General features: G+C 41.6%; 1 protein-coding gene across 16 annotated transcripts in view; it reads left to right on the top strand.

The window, feature by feature from the left end:
• The window catches only part of LOC146520023 (uncharacterized), a 170,528-nt gene that overhangs the window by 89,737 nt on the left and 64,369 nt on the right, over window positions 1–16,422 (top strand). For 13 of the 16 annotated variants that reach the window (XR_014873925.1, XR_014873926.1, XR_014873921.1 and 10 more), the window contains one exon: window positions 4,940–5,001. The gene's annotated coding sequence lies outside the window, so the exon portion shown is untranslated. Of the gene's footprint in view, window positions 1–4,939; window positions 5,002–14,735; window positions 14,938–16,422 lie in introns of all 16 variants that reach the window. The other 3 variants (XR_014873932.1, XR_014873931.1, XR_014873930.1) reach the window with 1 other exon arrangement.

Below are 16,422 nucleotides of genomic sequence, written 5' to 3'. Positions count from 1 at the left end.
TTCTTGTGACACTAAAATACAGTACCTTGATATTTTCTCTAGACTCCACGTGATGGACAGTGTGGGAATGTTTTCCCAGACGTTCTTTTGTGTAATTGATGTGTTAGTCCTGCCACGTGAAGGAGGAAATTTAGTATGGTTGTTTTTTTAATTGTTGCTTTTTGTTTCTTCTTTTTCCTTATGGCTCATCCTTGTATGGGCACTGAGGCACTGCCCCTTTGGGAAACAAAATTCCCCTGCCTATAATGAAGTGTCACAGGCTTTAACCATGGTCTTGTGGTGAAAGGCAGCGTGGGAAGTTTGTTGAACTTCCTGACCCCACACACCACCACAGCACATTGACCCTCATCACGTGATAAAGGAATGTTCCTCATCTTTTGTTTTAACATCCATGGCACTCATAGGGTTGAGAGCAATTTTGCATACTATAGAATGATCACTAGCTTGGCATTTTGCCTCCCCATTCTCCTCCGGCGTTATTATCAAACAGGATTTGTGGGCTGCTCTCTCCTGCATCTTTTAAATCACTTCAAGCGCTACTGAAGCCTTTTTCACCCAAAACGGGCACCAATCTAATGGCATCATTTGGGCCTGCACACATCAAGAGAATCAACCCCCTTTTTTTCCATGCTTAAGGTTTTGTGAACCAGGGGAAAACAAAAGGCCAGCCCAGTGAAGCGCATCTCGCCTGGCCGGCTGAATAGAGGGGCCCCTTTCATGGCTGTTTATGAGCACCCCTCTTCAAAAACACACATACAAATCACATCCAGTTCTCCCAGTGGCTCCTCTAATATGAGGGTGATGGCAGGAAAGAAAGGCAAAGGGACTGGAATCTAGTTCTGCCTCTTTCCACTTATTCTGTTCCAGTTGGTTAATTCCATCAACCAAAAAATTATGTAAAGTTTTTGACATGTCACACATTTGTTAGGCATTGTCTCTCAATAAAAAAGGAAAAAAAACAAGCAAACAAATAAACGAAGAAAATGCTAAAAATTATTTAACAGCTTTTTAGAGAAATCAGCTGATTTCATGTGACATAAAGATACCAGAAGAATTCCAGCATCCTCTAAAATGTGTGGCAACCAATGAAGAGATGAGTAATATGCACTCTGTTACAGTAACAGTGTTCGGCACAGTCATCTGTAGTTTTGTTAAGAATCAAAATGGCATAATGGAGCTGAGTAATCATCCCCATTTGAAGTCGCATAATAAAAATACTAATAGCAATAATAGCACTTTGGGCATGTCTGCTGAAAACACTGATAACAGACAGAAGAGATAAAAATTCAACATTACAAAATAGCCACTGATGTATCAAATGTCAGTGACATTCAATTTATCCTCTTTGTGGAAGTACAGCAAGTTTTATACATTAGAAATAATGTCCAGAGCAGATACTGTGTTCCTATTACACTTTGCGGATGTGTGCATTGACATGTACGTGGAGGAGGAGTGAGCTGTAGTGTCAAAACCTTTTAATAAATTGAAGTCCTTCTGCAAGCTACCTTTCCCGGTACATGTCAAATGTTGTTCAACAGGTAGGGTTTGATGGACAGGAGGAATGCGGGTGGGATTTGTTTTGTAATGGCAGTCCATTCTCTGGGTATTCTTGAGCAAATAGTGTGGCGCTATGTCCTGTTTTTACGGGTTTCACACGTCACTGTTCAAACTCTCAAACAAACTGATCCCCAAGAGTACATGGAAGAATGGAAGAGAGCAAACAGCGCTCTAATACTTCACCGCTCCGACCTTCTGCTAACTTGACATACACACAGACAAACATGCAGTCACACACACATACAGCTTTTTACCTTTTGCTAAAGGATGTGAGTGTGACCCACATGATTTTTCAGGACAGTCCCACTCATTCTTAACTTTAGCTGAATCCTTACATTCTCTCTAAACATTAAAACATATTATTTATTCAGTTTTTAGATTCCCCACTGTCTTCACGCAGGGAATTGTTTCTATTCATGCACAACAGGTCTCGCAATCTCTGTTGGTGGCTGCTGTGTGTCATGATTAAGCAGCAAACGAACGCCCCGGTTTGGCTCCGTGTGCCAGCCTAATTGAGTGCTACTTTAATGCGTTTGGGTCAAACGCACGGAAAATGGTGGGAATTCTGTGGGAAAGTTTGAGCACTCATAAAATGATGGATTTTTAAGCACTCCCTTTATTCCAACAAAATGTAATGAAACAGCCCAATGTGTTTTTTTATTAATGGCATGGAAAAAAAATATATAGGAAACATGTAGGGGCTCCCTGCTTGGTGCTCCGTGCTGTGTGTCTCAGTCTGATTTAGTTTATACAAGCATTTGTTAAGCAGTCAGGCGTGTATGTGTCCGGACTTGTGTGTCACTGTTACACTAATGCCGAGCTCCCTGCCATGTTTTTCTTTTCTACAAACATAAAAGAATCAAACACCTACTGCTTCCATAGTTGCCTCTGCGATCCACTCTTTACTGTTCTTTTCTTTTGTGCTCGTTTTAAGTCTCTCTTTGATATAGCAGGCATTCCTTGGCAGTTGTGTAACATGATTTGGGGCAAAAGGAGAGAGAAAATGAGATAGAAAGAAGGCGAGAGAGAGGGAGAAAGAGAGAGAGGAGGGAAAATGGTTTGTCTTGCTGCATTTCATGTCCTGCTGTGCGCTCATATTTCTCAGCCCACTTCACAGTTGTGGGGTAGCTGGCTTATCGTGGGGCTCCTCAGCTCTTTCCATCATGCGTGGCCTAACTTAATCTCTCTTGTGTACTGTAAACTGCACCTAATAACCCTGCACACGATTAAAGCAAACATCTTAATAATGGCCTGTCTCATTATCAGCTCGCATTGGGAAAACGAAAGGTTCACTCTTGCCTCTGTAATGTGGCTCACAAATAATCCAGAGAACAAGGCAACCTGCTTAGTTAGTGTCTCAAAGAAAACCAAAGAAATAACCACAAGCCTGACGTTTTAAACGGAATTATCTGCATTTTAAGTAAAGCAAATGTTGCTGATTAATCCTGTGCTTGAGCAACGTTTTCTGCACGTCATGCAGAGACCAGGAGTGAGATGCAGGATTGAATGAATTGTGTCACTCTAGAGGGTGCTGTTTGCTGAGGAAATGTGCTTTCCTCCCTTTTTTCCTTTCCTGCAGCTCACACTAAATTCTGTTCCTCTTGCTTTCTAAACGTGAAGTCTTAAACTTATCCGACCAGTGTAAAGAAGATCGTAATAGATACAACAACCCACATTTAGTGGATAGTTTACGTATCGTTTGTTTCAGATCGGACTCGACTCTAAAGGCAAAGGAAGGAAAGGATTTCGGGGGAAATAATAAGTCTTCGAGAGACTGTGTGGTATTGTGCTGCAAGGCATCTTTGACGCGATGTTAGGCCACGGTAATCCTTCTTTGTGTGTGTTCTCCTCACCTGTATGTCCCACACACAAATGCCCACAAGATGTTTACACAGGTTTCATGCAGCCAACGAACGTGGAGAATGAGCTGCCAATCAGGCCTCCGCTGGCAGAGTGGAGACGGGGAAGAATGCGTCCGCGATGATGGTTACACCTGTGCTGTCAGTGATTTCCTGCGGTGGTATTGCAGGGTGTAATCCCTAACATCGCTTGTGTTTATGCTTGTGTTTTAGTTACAGCCTTGATACACACATGCTTTTGAGCTTAGATGGGACTTCTGCTTCATTTACTCCTCATCTTATCCCCGAGGGCATCCTCTGCAGCTCTGACACACACACAGGCTCATCTCCAGAATGTATACAGCAAACTCATGTATCCTCAGTCTCCTATTCACGTTAGATACACAAAACAAATATGCACAGAAACTGAAGACAGATGATTCTCTTTTTTTATATCTTTTTCTGTAAAGTTATGTAAAAGGCACATTTGCAGGCAGTACTTTTACTTTGTTCTAAATATAGAAAGCAGGAAGCTATATTTTTTTTGTTGTTTTTTGGCTTGCCTTATTTAACCGGATCGTTTACAGGAAACACTAAAGTGTGCCTGTTTCCTTATGTACTGAGTATTTGAGGAGGTCTTTTTTTGTTGTTTTATATGGTTTGTGTTTCGTCACGAGTGACGCCGGCTGCACCACTGAGGTCACGAATGGGCAGGACAAACTCTCAGTGCCAGCGACTGAACTCACTTTTTATTTTAGCAAATATGCTAAATTTAGAGCTCAGCCGCAGCCAAAAGTTTGTCCCAAACTCCCTGAATGACACACCTTTCGAGAAGTGACTCTTAACATCTGCTATGTTTATCATAATTACACTTTTTTCTCTTGTTTTCCTTCTATTCTCTCTTTTTTTTTCTTCTCACAGACACAGTAAGTGTTGCTCTGTTTTTCATTTATAAGATTTGTTGGCTGCGTTATTACTGAGAGGATTCTAAAGGAAGGGCATGCTTCAGCTGTGTTTTTGAAAACACTGTGCTCTGACGTTAGTAGAAGTGAAGGACCAGTAAAAGGTCTGCTCTGTTAACACACCCTCTATACACCACTGCCCAGTGAAAGGCCTGTTGTAATAGTGGCATTTCAATCCTTCAAAGTCAAAGACGGGCAATTGGATAATGAAATTTGGTTTGCCATTCTGGGGAACAGACCAAGTTGTGACAGTGCGTAAAGTTACATATGAGAACTTCTGCTGAGTGAGACAGAACCCAACACTACGTAAAGTCTAGCCCAAAATAGGTGCAGCATTGAAGTCCTGTGGTTTGTCTGTATGATGTGACATTGATGAGATCCACCCATCGCTCATCTGTTATTTTTTTCTCTGATCCATTATGGATGTGAGTCTGCACCACTGCAGAGTGGGTAATATTTGAAACCTGTTGAGTATTAGCTACTCTGTCACTGTTAAGGAGAGCGAAGTGTAAGCAATGTAATTGTACCGCATATTATCAAGGTGTGAACTGACATATTTCCTCTTCTGATTTGTCTTTACAGTGAAGGAATCCAAATTCTCCAGATGAGAGTTCGACCTTTAATTGCATGCTAGCGATCTTCTGGTGAGTTTGTGTTTCTAAAGTCACTGCAGACTTTTTTGATGAGCTTGGGATGTTTTAGTTTTAGATTCTTCTCCTCTAAACCATTGCAAATCAACCTTCCGTGAACTTAAAGTGTGCATGAGTGTTTTATTTGCCGCATTTGTGGCAAAATCTTCTGTAGCAAAGAGGACACATGCCAAAGACTTATGGTGTTACTGTGGTTTAGGCTTATAAAACTGACGTAACTCCTGCTTTTACTGTTGGCACAACAGTAAAAGTAGCCAAGTGCTGTTAACCATTTAGCTTAGAATGACGAATAGAAACCGAATTTCCAGGGTGATGTTTGTTGTGGTCTCCTTAAAAGATTGTTCTCATCCTCAAAATGGCATCTTAACACAAGTCGTCTAATTACGCTACTTTAAAAGGGTACAACCATCAGTACCGTTTGTGACTGTACTATAGCCCCCAGTACTTGGTGTGCCTTGCCACTATCCCACTTCCAATTAGGCCTCTTCACCCCCCCACCCCACACTGGTAGCCCCTATCCCTTACTCCCTCTTTCAGCTGGTCCACCCTCTGTCTGCCTGTCAGTGTGTCACCCCGGGGTAATGCCCCTCTCTCAGCCCCTTGGGGCCCTTTTGCCTCCAGGGCACTCCATGTTTGCCCAATCATTTGCGAGCCGGATACGGGGATGAATTGTTAACTACAGCAGGTCAGCCAGTGCCCTGCAGCCCCCCAGCCCTCTCTGCTCTCCCTCGACCTGCTGTTGACTCATCTCCATGGCAATGGGGCAGGAATTTCTTCTTTTTTTTTTCTCATGTGTCTGCTGCCAGGCAGTTACCCGCCACCCTTTGCCACTACCGCTTCCTCTTCTCTTCAATCCCTTGGTCTCAGAGCAACCAATCAAAAGGCAGCTGGAGAGAGTCACGTGGTCAGGAAGTGTCAAGGGTGCCCACTGTGTAGCGTGGTGCTGTCTCTGGAGCTTGGCTCAACTAGGTTAGAAAGGCCTATTACTGAGATGGTCCTTTAAAAGAAAATTCTGATGCTTTTTTCATTTAGTCATTGTGCAATCTAATTCCCATCATTGTTTCAGCGTATTGACAAGCTTAAGTGTGTGTTTGCCTCCACACATGTTATTAGCTTAGGGCAGGTGAATGTTTGCCTAGCAGTCTTCTCGTATGAGATCAGTGTTTGCCTAGGGAATGTACCATGTCCGATTTGTCATATTGTTTAGCTCATCCAACTGGTCCCTTAAGGCTGAGTTGCGTTGTGCCCTTTCAAGTGAGAAATGTCCTTTTTTGTGTTTTTTCCTCTTTGGTTCAGGACATGTTATTGGATTGTGTGACTTGGTGGAAAAGTATTAACAATGGCATATGAGTGAGAGGAGTCCACATTGCCGTTAAGAAAATGAATGCCAGTGTGAACATCACCCATTATCCTCCAGGCACATCCCGTAGATGCAGATGAACTCTGAGAGAAGCTGGCTCTCTCGCTTTGTGGTTGTGAGGAAGGCTCAGCAAACTCATTTCTCCCACTGCACTTGAGTGGTTAACCAGCCATTACCCATGGCATGTGCAGCTTTTCATTTAGTCCCAGAAAGTCTTAATCTACAATATTTACTGCATCTTAAACAGCATATGTGTTTGCATTTAAAGTGTCATTGAGTAATGGTTCGGTGTTTTGTGGATGTCTGTTGAACAATGTCCATATTAGTCACTATTAGCCTGCAAGTATATTCGAATAGCTGTGTGCCTTTTGTGAGTCTGTGTGGCTGTCCTGTGCCACTATCTGGGTGGTCCTTATGGCTGATTTGATTGTAATCCGCATGTCCCATAAATCAGTGTCCAGGGTTTGGCCGGGAGCTGATGCTGTGTTCCTCACTGGAGCAAGCAGCTTTAGGCACTAAACCGAGACCCCAGCCCCTGCCCTGCCCTGACCTGGCCACACGTCAGCTCTCCACACCACCTCTAAAATAACTCATCATGCATGGCTGCCTTTGGAAAATGGCCTCACTTCTGAGCACATATGAGCCACCAACATTATAAACTGTGTATCTGTATATTGTGATTTCAGTCTTCCAAGTTCTCAAAACTTTTTGATCATGTATATTTTACTTTCTGTGAATTATTATAGAAAGTTTTTTATTTTCTTTACTAATATTACACTTGTTTGTTCTGACTCGTGGCTGACACAAAGTGACTCTGATAGGCTTCTAGAGCCCTGCCCTCAGCTGAGATGCCTTATGAAAGAGCTAAGATTAAAGTCAAATCTCAGTCTTTGTAGGGCCTACACTTCTCTCAGAGAATGAGGAGGGAGGGTAAAGGCTCGTCCGGCTGTCTGGCTTGCATACAGCTCTCTACTGAGCTTTTATCTAGGGAGATTGCTTGCAGCTCTGTCCAGACCCGACTCCTAGGGAGTGCACAGTCCTGAGACCTGTGGCATTAATAAAGATAATGCTGTTTGGAATAATAACAGTCAATTCTACTCAAGAGAAACAACAGACACAAGTGGGCATAATACAAAAGAAACCTAGATGAAAGGCTGGGAGGTAGGTCCATGCACCTCTCTGGCTCTCTTGTGGGAACTGATGGAGCCTATATCAGTATGCTCAAATACAAACAACCCTGAGTGGGACCCTATATCAATTTTGACGCTTGGTGCCATGAGACAGAAACACAATTTGTTCTTTTGTCTGCCTAGATCACAGAGGGAGAATGGTGACTTGTCTTTCCTTTCATTTGTTTCCCTTTCCATTCTCTCTATTCTTGCCTTCAGTGAGTACAATTTAGTTTGATGAGCAGGTGGTCTTTTTTTTAATCTTACAGTGCTTTGGGCTCCCACCTCTGGCGTGTGGGGCTTTCAGTTGGAGTTAGTCATGTAGGCCAGAATTAGAAGGGTGGAGGAGAAGGAGGAGAAATAGGTCCAGTGTCTTGGTATTGGCAACCTTAGCACCCTGCAGTCAGAACCATGCAGTGTGCAGATTGAAAGAGTTATTTTGTTACTCAAGCTTTCAGCCGCACCCCAGATGGCTTTTGTGCTGGCCAGGGACATACTTGGGGACAAGGTTAAAGTGACAGAGTCCTTTAGGCCCGTTGAGTCCCTGGGCACAGCAGGTAAAGCACTGTGGACGAGACAATGAAAGCACCGCCTGCTCTGCACTTTTCCGTGTTAAATCTTAACACTGAACCAAAAGAAAATAGGTGGTTTCGAGCAAAGGGAAACTTTTACTTCTCACCACACCCACAAAAAACACACATGTACACTGCATGAAGGTGAGATTCAGTACTTTCACTGCTTTACCTTTGATCTCATGTTTCATCACACAGATACTATTTACTCAGCTCTGTTACTACTTAAAGAAATTCATGGTCAGTCACAGTATCTATCAGACATGATTTTGCCATAATCTCCATGGTGACACCTCGACATGTGAACGGTTTTGTGTCAATCATCCTGAACAAAATACAGTGCTCAGCTGTCTTTTGCATCAAAAATGTCTTCTACTTCTAACTATATTTATTTTTGTTATATTTTAACAAAGAAAAACAAACATGCTCATATTTAAGAAACTTGGAAACTAGTTCAGTCGCTCTTCTGAACCACCGCTTGTGATGTTGAAGTCCATGTTTACCTATTTAACTAGTACACGACTTGGGAAAAAAGTCTATTTAATCGCATTGTCTGTGTATCTACTGAATTTTTGCATTGCTGATTGCATGCTAACTAATTCAGCCATAATGCTATGACAAACTTGTCATTTAAGTGTCTAAATATGCGACCGTCACTAGAGATGGTCAAGGCTAAATCACATCCCCACAGAATATATCATGAAGGTAGTGTCAGAGTGAGTAATGAAGTGGTGATAATATGGTGAGAATGCTGTGCTTTGGGCCTTGAAGTCAGATCTGTAAATCAAACTGAGAGGAGTGATTTGGTCATACTGATCTGTTAGCCATTCTCGGTTTGTCCCCCAAGTGTTTATCATAGAGCTTTCACAAGTGGCCACTTCTGCTTGCACTGATAAACAGCACGGATTGGATCCAGACCCTGCTGGGTTATAGCTGGAGCCCTTGGGCTTGTAACCACACAGACTGAGAATGTTAGTCATTTGTTTATTATTGGCAATATTTGCCTGCTCCTAATCTTTGGCTGGATTAGCCAGATTAGGTGTTTCTCATTCTACCTTTTTCCACTTTGGCATCTAGGGACATTTACATTTTGCATGTTTTGCTAATGCCTGCACTGACAACATGCGCATGCATAGACATGCTTTTAGGCTTGTGCACTAATGCGCAAATGTGTGTTTAAGTAAATGCTATTGCACATGAATCGCTGAAGGATGTTTGTAATCAAGAGTTTGACTGATACCCCCTCTAACTTCTTCTTTATTGGAGGGATCAGGGTCGGTAGGAAAACTATTGCTGTGGCTGATATTTTATCCCATGCCAGGTCATCTTGCTTTGTGGTCAATGCTTGGAGCTGAAGGAGTGTTTGGATCTAGCAATTTAGGGCTCCAGAAAATATTTTTTGTCATTTATTTTTTTCAAACGGAAACACTCGCAAGAGCCCTGTAGGAAACAATTAATCAAAGAAGCTGAATGTCAGTGCGGCATCACTGGAATCGGAAATTAGTGATGTCATGAAGATGGAGAACGTGGTCAGAATGGTGATTTTATGCCAGTTCTGTGTGCCGTGAAACTACTGGCCGAGAGTCACCTGGATCAGAAAGGGAATAGGGTTTACTGAAATGAGCTAGCTTGTTTAGTGTGACCTTTACAGAGCTGATCCCAAACACTACATAAATCTGTTTCCAGTTTCAAAACACAACCACGCACATGCTCATTAACATGCCGTACTGCTTCACCCAAACAGTGTTTTTGTGGGTGAGAAAGTCCTGCAAATCTGCACAAACGCCCAGCACATAATTCACGCTCCTCAAATTCCCCCACAAACATGCAAAGAAGCATGCACCACTGCTGCAAGATGGGCAGACATATAGGAAGTTTGTATCTATGCATACGAGTGTGAATTTTGAGGTCGAAAGTTTAAGAATGATGGTTTGGAGTAGTCAACTTGGGTGAGAATCTGATCTCACAGGGCGGAGGAGTACAGTAAGTCACTAGATTTATGTTAAAACTGCTGCTTTCTGGCTGTTTACGGCATGTCAGACTTCATTAGTTTCTAAGTACATTATTAGTCTCTCTTTTTTTATTACTTTTGTCTCTTTAGGTAATTTTCAGGGAAATAATCTCTAATAATTTAAGGATGTTATGATAGTTCTATATAGCCAGGGCTAAATGCTCTTCTTATAATATAAGAAGATACTTATATAAGGTTATATAAGGTATATAAGGTTTTCAAAAAAATGTTAGTGTGTGATTTGTCATTACTGAGCTCTTGACGTTTCTGTTTAAAGCCTTGTTTAAAGTGAGTTGTATTTTAGAGCCCTTCTGACCCACCACAGAAAAGTCCTTGCTGCACATGTAAGCTCTTCAGCAGAAGCAGTCACAGCTGAGCTTCATGGGGTGTTAGTTAATTGGCAGTTTTTGGTATGTGCAGATATGCTTCACTATGCATATCTTCCTTAATGTCCCTACCACTATTTGCTTTTTTTAAAGTGTCCTTTAATTGGCTGCACAGTCACAGTCTCCTGCCTTAACTCTCCCCTGTGGAACCTAAATGTGGCCTGTTTGACCTCGAGGCCTCGGGGTGAGAACCTTGTATTTGCAAGCTTAAACCATCTGCTACTTACAGTTTTTCCCTCATTTCTCCTCTTTCCCTCTGTTTCTGCTTTCAGTGTGAGTTGGTGATCTCTTTTTCATCGAAACAGCTTTGGGTCACTGAAAATAAAATCCGCTCTGTTTCAACACCTTCCCATAACCCTGAACTATTCTGGGTTTTTTTGTGGGTGTGTGTTACTCCATCGGCCATAGTTAGGCCATGCTGTCAACATGGTAACATGTCTGCCTCCTTAGACGCCAAAAAAGGCCCCAATGTTGGACTCTAGAGGATCAGTGCTAGATCTGACCATGCATTCTCCCTACACACCAGTCACTTTTAACTGGCTGTATCAGCAATACTCAAAGACCTGAGAGTACTCTGATCCCACCATGGGGTGTATAGCTGTGGCTCCGGCTGTGCTACACTTTAATCCCCTTTCCTTTCAACCACAATGGGAAACATGTGCTTACTCTGTGTAGGGTACAGGCCCACCATGGGAGAAGCTGTTTACCTTTGCTCTAAAACTAACATTTCATGGATCTTGTGACAATTCTTGGTCACTGCACCTTCTGGTTTAAAAGGGTCGTAGAAGGTGACACTTTTATCTGAGACTAGATGAATCTTTACCGCAGCTGCTTCTGAATAAAACTGTTTCCTCACTTCACACCTTGTAAAACTTGATACACATTTTTGTCCAAGTATGCATGGATAAAGGGAAGAGTTCAAGGCCAGGTTTGGAAAACAAAATGACATAAGGTACATTTGAATGAGTGAGGGGTGCAGCACGTTTGCTTGATTCACACTTTCCCAGTCGTAGGCCTCGGTTTCGATCTTTGTCTAACATTCTTCAAGTGCAGTGTATGATGGTTAATTAATGGCACAGCAAGTGGGAGCTCCCACTCAAACCTCCAAAAACGGGGGTTTTGCACACCCTTAGAACTGAATATGTCTTATTTTAGAACCACCTGAACTTCATTATCCTCCTACGTTTCAGTAACACCAATATAACACAGATTTTTGTACTTTCTTGTTACTTGGTGAGATAAAAACTATATCCAAACACCAACCTAATCCACCATGTGGACATTTTCATTAACCTAAAGCTAAGGTCATGACCTGTGTCACCAAAGTTCGGTCCCAGTTCTGGTGATGAATGGTTTATGTGCTGCCAGAAAACTTCAACAGAAAGATTCAGAGGTGTAAAACAGAAACAAGTAACCATATGTCACACTGGAGGGCAGGAAATAAACTCCAGATGAAGACACTACATTGTGGTTTATTTTGCTTGGGTGTGTGGGTGTGCACATACTGTAATGTAAGTGAACTGTAGGACTGTCTTTTGAGTTGCACAGCACACAATCTCCATTTCCACCAATCTATTCTAATTGTAGGATCATAACAGTTTTTTTTATTGATCTATTGGTCTAAGACTTTATCAAATATCCTAAATATCAAAAATAATGACAGCTATCATCACAAGTTATAATGTGGAACACTGCTCGTTTTCTTATTCTAAATATTACAGATAAAACCATAAGACATGAGAAATTCAACTGGCAACTCAGTGGCTAAGACTGTTTTGATCAATGTCTTGCACCATATTACAGCTGTTTAGACACTGGACCTCTTACATAGCAGATACTAGATACCCTTCACCTTCATTTGTTCTGTTATAACAAAAATAAGGCATATGGTTGTAGAGAATAATTTCTTGTGTTGTTACCTTGCCTTAGATACAGGGATAAATCAGCTTTTTTGATAAATTACTATTACTATTACTTGATTGACATGATTTGGATTGTTGAAGCTAATAAGGTTCGTGTCATATATTAAATATTTGTATCGTTTATTTTATTTTTTGGGCAACACAACCAGAGCTTCCACTTCAATAGCTTTTTGTGGGCATTATGCTATCTCAATTTACATTGACTGTAATCTGAGGCTTTGGTGACCAATTCTAAACTTCTGACTGGTGGCACTGTGTGATTTAGACACTGGCCTCCACAGGTGTGGCAAGTGATCTGAGAGATGAGTGAATTCTTCCTGAGTAATGGTAGCCATGATTTGCTCCCCATGTTGCCCTGCTCAAATCTTCCCCTTCCCGTTGTCTTATCTGAGCATCCAGTGCAACCTAAACCAGGGTGCGGTGCCTCTGTTCCTCCATTCCCTGTGCAGCCGGTCCCCATTGCTGGTTTTCTCAAATGTCACTGTGAAGAGAGAATGACCCAGTTGAGTTGGACTGACTGACAGAGTCCTGACACCCCATTGTAGGCACCCTGTCTCAACCTGCCACCCACAGCTTCCCACTTTCTGACCTTTGTGGAACCAAGGGCAAAACAGGCAAAGGCATTCAGCTATGCAGTAGATCCATGAAGAATTTTCTTTGTTTTTATAATGGAAACTGAAAAGTATTGATTCTTCTTCCAGACTCAAAAGTAATTTAGATTTCCTTAAAACATTTTTAAAGACATAAATGGTAGGTGGTAGTAGACGGAGAGTAGACTAAAAAAGTAGAGACTTAACATAGATTGTGTAGACAGATTATACTTCTCCAACTGTCTGGATTTGATTAAGCCAAACAGTCCACCAGCATCAAGCCAAGCATCCTCTTTAACACTGTAACTTAAAAAAAAAACTGCAAATAGTTACGAATCTGACCACTGAAGCTAAAATGCACAGAGATGTTAGATGTGTTCAGCAGCGTATCATAGAACCAAGCAGTCATTAAGGATATGCACACAGAACTTGTGTATAATAACTTTGCCACACCGTGCTTATTTATGTGCTAACCCAAACTTCATTACTCCATAGAATAATAAGGCTTGTTTAAAGTAAAATCATTGATCAAAGCCAAATTGACACTTACTTAAGCTTGATAAACTGTTATTTTCCTGGCTTAATTCTCTGGAGCATGGTAACTTGAATAGGATTTGAATCATTTGTGAATCATCTATCATTTGCATTCCTGCCAAATACGCTATAAACATGTTTCCGCATGTGTTCATTCCATAGCTGATCTGCCAAACAGCAGTCGAAGGCTGCTGAAAGAAGGCTTATCTCAGCCTTCTATGAAAATATATATTTCTTTTTAATGGAATGTGGAATCAAAGGAATCTGCGATAAATTTACTGGATATTGCATTTTTTTAATGATTATTTTGGCCAATGTCCGATGCTGTCAATTTTTTTTTGTACATTCACAAAGACAGGAAGTTTTGTGGGGAAAAATCTGATTAACTGAGTGCGTGTGTGTGTGGGTGTTTTTGTGTGTTTGTGTCTGAGTATAGCCACCAAACTTTGAATGTGTGTGTAGACTTGCAGACCTTAGCTCAGCTCGGAGATGTAATCTGATTTGCAGAAAGGAACGGGTCGTTTCACATGACTGGTTTAAAGGACCGCTGGCGCAAGGTTGTGCCAGTGTCCCTGACTGATTTGTGTGTGTGTGTGTGTGTGTGTGTGTGTGTGTGTGTGTGTGTGTGTGTGTGTGTGTGTGCATGGATATATGTACTTCAATACTTGTGTGTATACACCTACAAGTATTAATTTGTTTTCACAAAGTGCAATGCAGACATATGAGCATTTGCTACTATAGGCTTGTCTCCACTAGAAAAAGAGAGGTGTTGAAGTTTGCAATGTGGTCAAACACACCAGAGTTTTGCTTTTATTCCGTTGTTCTTCGGTTTAAACACGGTTTATTTGCAGAAATAAAGCCACCACTAATTAACAGTCAATTACACATCTGGAAAAAAGCAAAGCTCTGCTACAGACTCGGATGAAGGTTTTGTTTGCAGCTTTCTGTTTACACATCTCTTATAATCAGAGCTTTATTTTGAACTAATGGACCATCAGAAATTATATCAAATAATTGAAATCATCCTATAGCCTGAGCCCTTTTTACAAGACTGCTAGGATTAAAATCCCCTTAAAGCTTCCCCTATGAATCTGCTGGGTTTTTTTTTTTTTTACATAAATAGAAAAAAAAAGTTTATTGATGTTTTTGTGGTCGAGATTCTCAGATGGGTTTTTTTTTTTTAGCTGGAAGAGGTCCATCATGTGATTTTCATTGGAGAGTGGCCGGAGGAGACGACCACAATAAAAACAAGTGAGCGTGCATGAGCGTGTGTTTGTGTGTCATCTGGCCTTGTTAATAACTGCAGGTTGTTTTCCATCTCGAGGTCGTCAACTGCGGTCATGGCATACACAAATGGCAGAGAGGAGGCCCTAGGAGGTGATATCAGTGAGTGCTCCTGGGAGTGTCGTGTAAATGCATGCACAGGTCTTGAGAGTTTCTCAGTAATTTTGCTTCTGAGAGTTTGTGAGAGTTGCAAGTGTGTGTGAAAGTGTTGTTGCTTGAAAGTGTTTTCCTGTGTGTGGAGAACTCATAAGCAGGATGATGTAGCAAGCAGGAAGCTCTGATCCCAATAGGCGTGTCAGCAGGAGTAGTTTTTCATAAGGTAGTAATCTGACCAGACAAAGGGGTGTCCAATATTAAATAGAGCCCCTACCCCTGAGCTAATCAAGACCTGACCAACCCTTCTGCTGGCTCACCAACTCTCTAAACATTACCTCATCTGGAGGCTTAGCCTAGCCACATGCAGCTCCAGTCTGCTGGTGTACATGATAACTCACTTAGCACAGTATGATAGCTAGAAAAAAACGGAAATATAAGAAAGGATATAAAAGAAATGGGACTAGCACACAACTACCTATGGTGCCTAGTGCCAGGGAAAGGTATTTTAAAAGGCAGAGGAAAGAAAGAATCATTTTACCATGTCCTCCAGAAACTCTGGGAAGCAATTTGCCGGTATTCAGTTTCTCTCCCCACCGTCCTGTTATTGCTGTTTTCCCCTCAACTCTTGGAGCCTTCAACCTGAAAAGGAGAGTTTTTTTAGTTTAGGCTTTGTGTCACTTGGAAACAGTGCCTTTGTTGCCAAGGCAACAGTTCTGGGACAATGAAACTCAGAAGCAGAGAGCGCCTTTGTCTTGGAATGGATGAAGAGTGACCGACGCTGTCTTTGGTCCAGCCTCTTAACGTGTGCTGTAGAAACCTGCAAGAGTCTTGATTCAGTATCTACCTGAACCTGTTGACCTCATAAAAAAAAACCAGCACACCAAATAAATTTTAAATGTTACAATGGAAAAGCTACTTTGGCTACTTAAATTTGCCCGGGCTGCCAGGTTTTGCAGAGCTCCCCTGAAACCCTAGATTTACATTAAGCAAAGATGAAACGTAGATCTCAGTTTCTATTCCGGATTTGACTTTTTTTTAGTTTCTGCGAAAGTAGTGCTTTCACTTATTTTTATATACAGTCATGCATATATGAGTCATTTTCTGCTTTTGTTCTTTTTCATATGGTTAACTTCTACATGTACAACATGTTCACAAATTTCAGTTATTAGAGCTAACAAACAATAGTGCCCATAGACTCCATATAAAAGAGGCATGTTAAATTTCTTGAGCTTAAAGTGGCTATGTTTAGGCCAGAGAGTAATTATGAGCTATTAGTTATCAGCTAATGCTAGCAAGCTAGGTTAGCAAGCTACATCTGTCAGCTGTATGGGTCCATTTCACAGACAGAGATATCACAAGTGTACTGGGGTTTCACTCACAGACAGTGGAGCAAAGCTTTGTGCACAGAGTTTACCAACTCATAGCAGGATATTATTTCTCCCATTCAGTGAATTAGCAGAAGTAAAGACTAGAAAACCGGTACTACCTTTA

The sequence above is a fragment of the Neolamprologus multifasciatus genome, chromosome 4, assembly GCF_963576455.1.
Source record: "Neolamprologus multifasciatus chromosome 4, fNeoMul1.2, whole genome shotgun sequence".
Taxonomy (NCBI): Eukaryota; Metazoa; Chordata; class Actinopteri; order Cichliformes; family Cichlidae; genus Neolamprologus; species Neolamprologus multifasciatus.
This window is presented reverse-complemented; position numbering and strand designations above follow the sequence as displayed.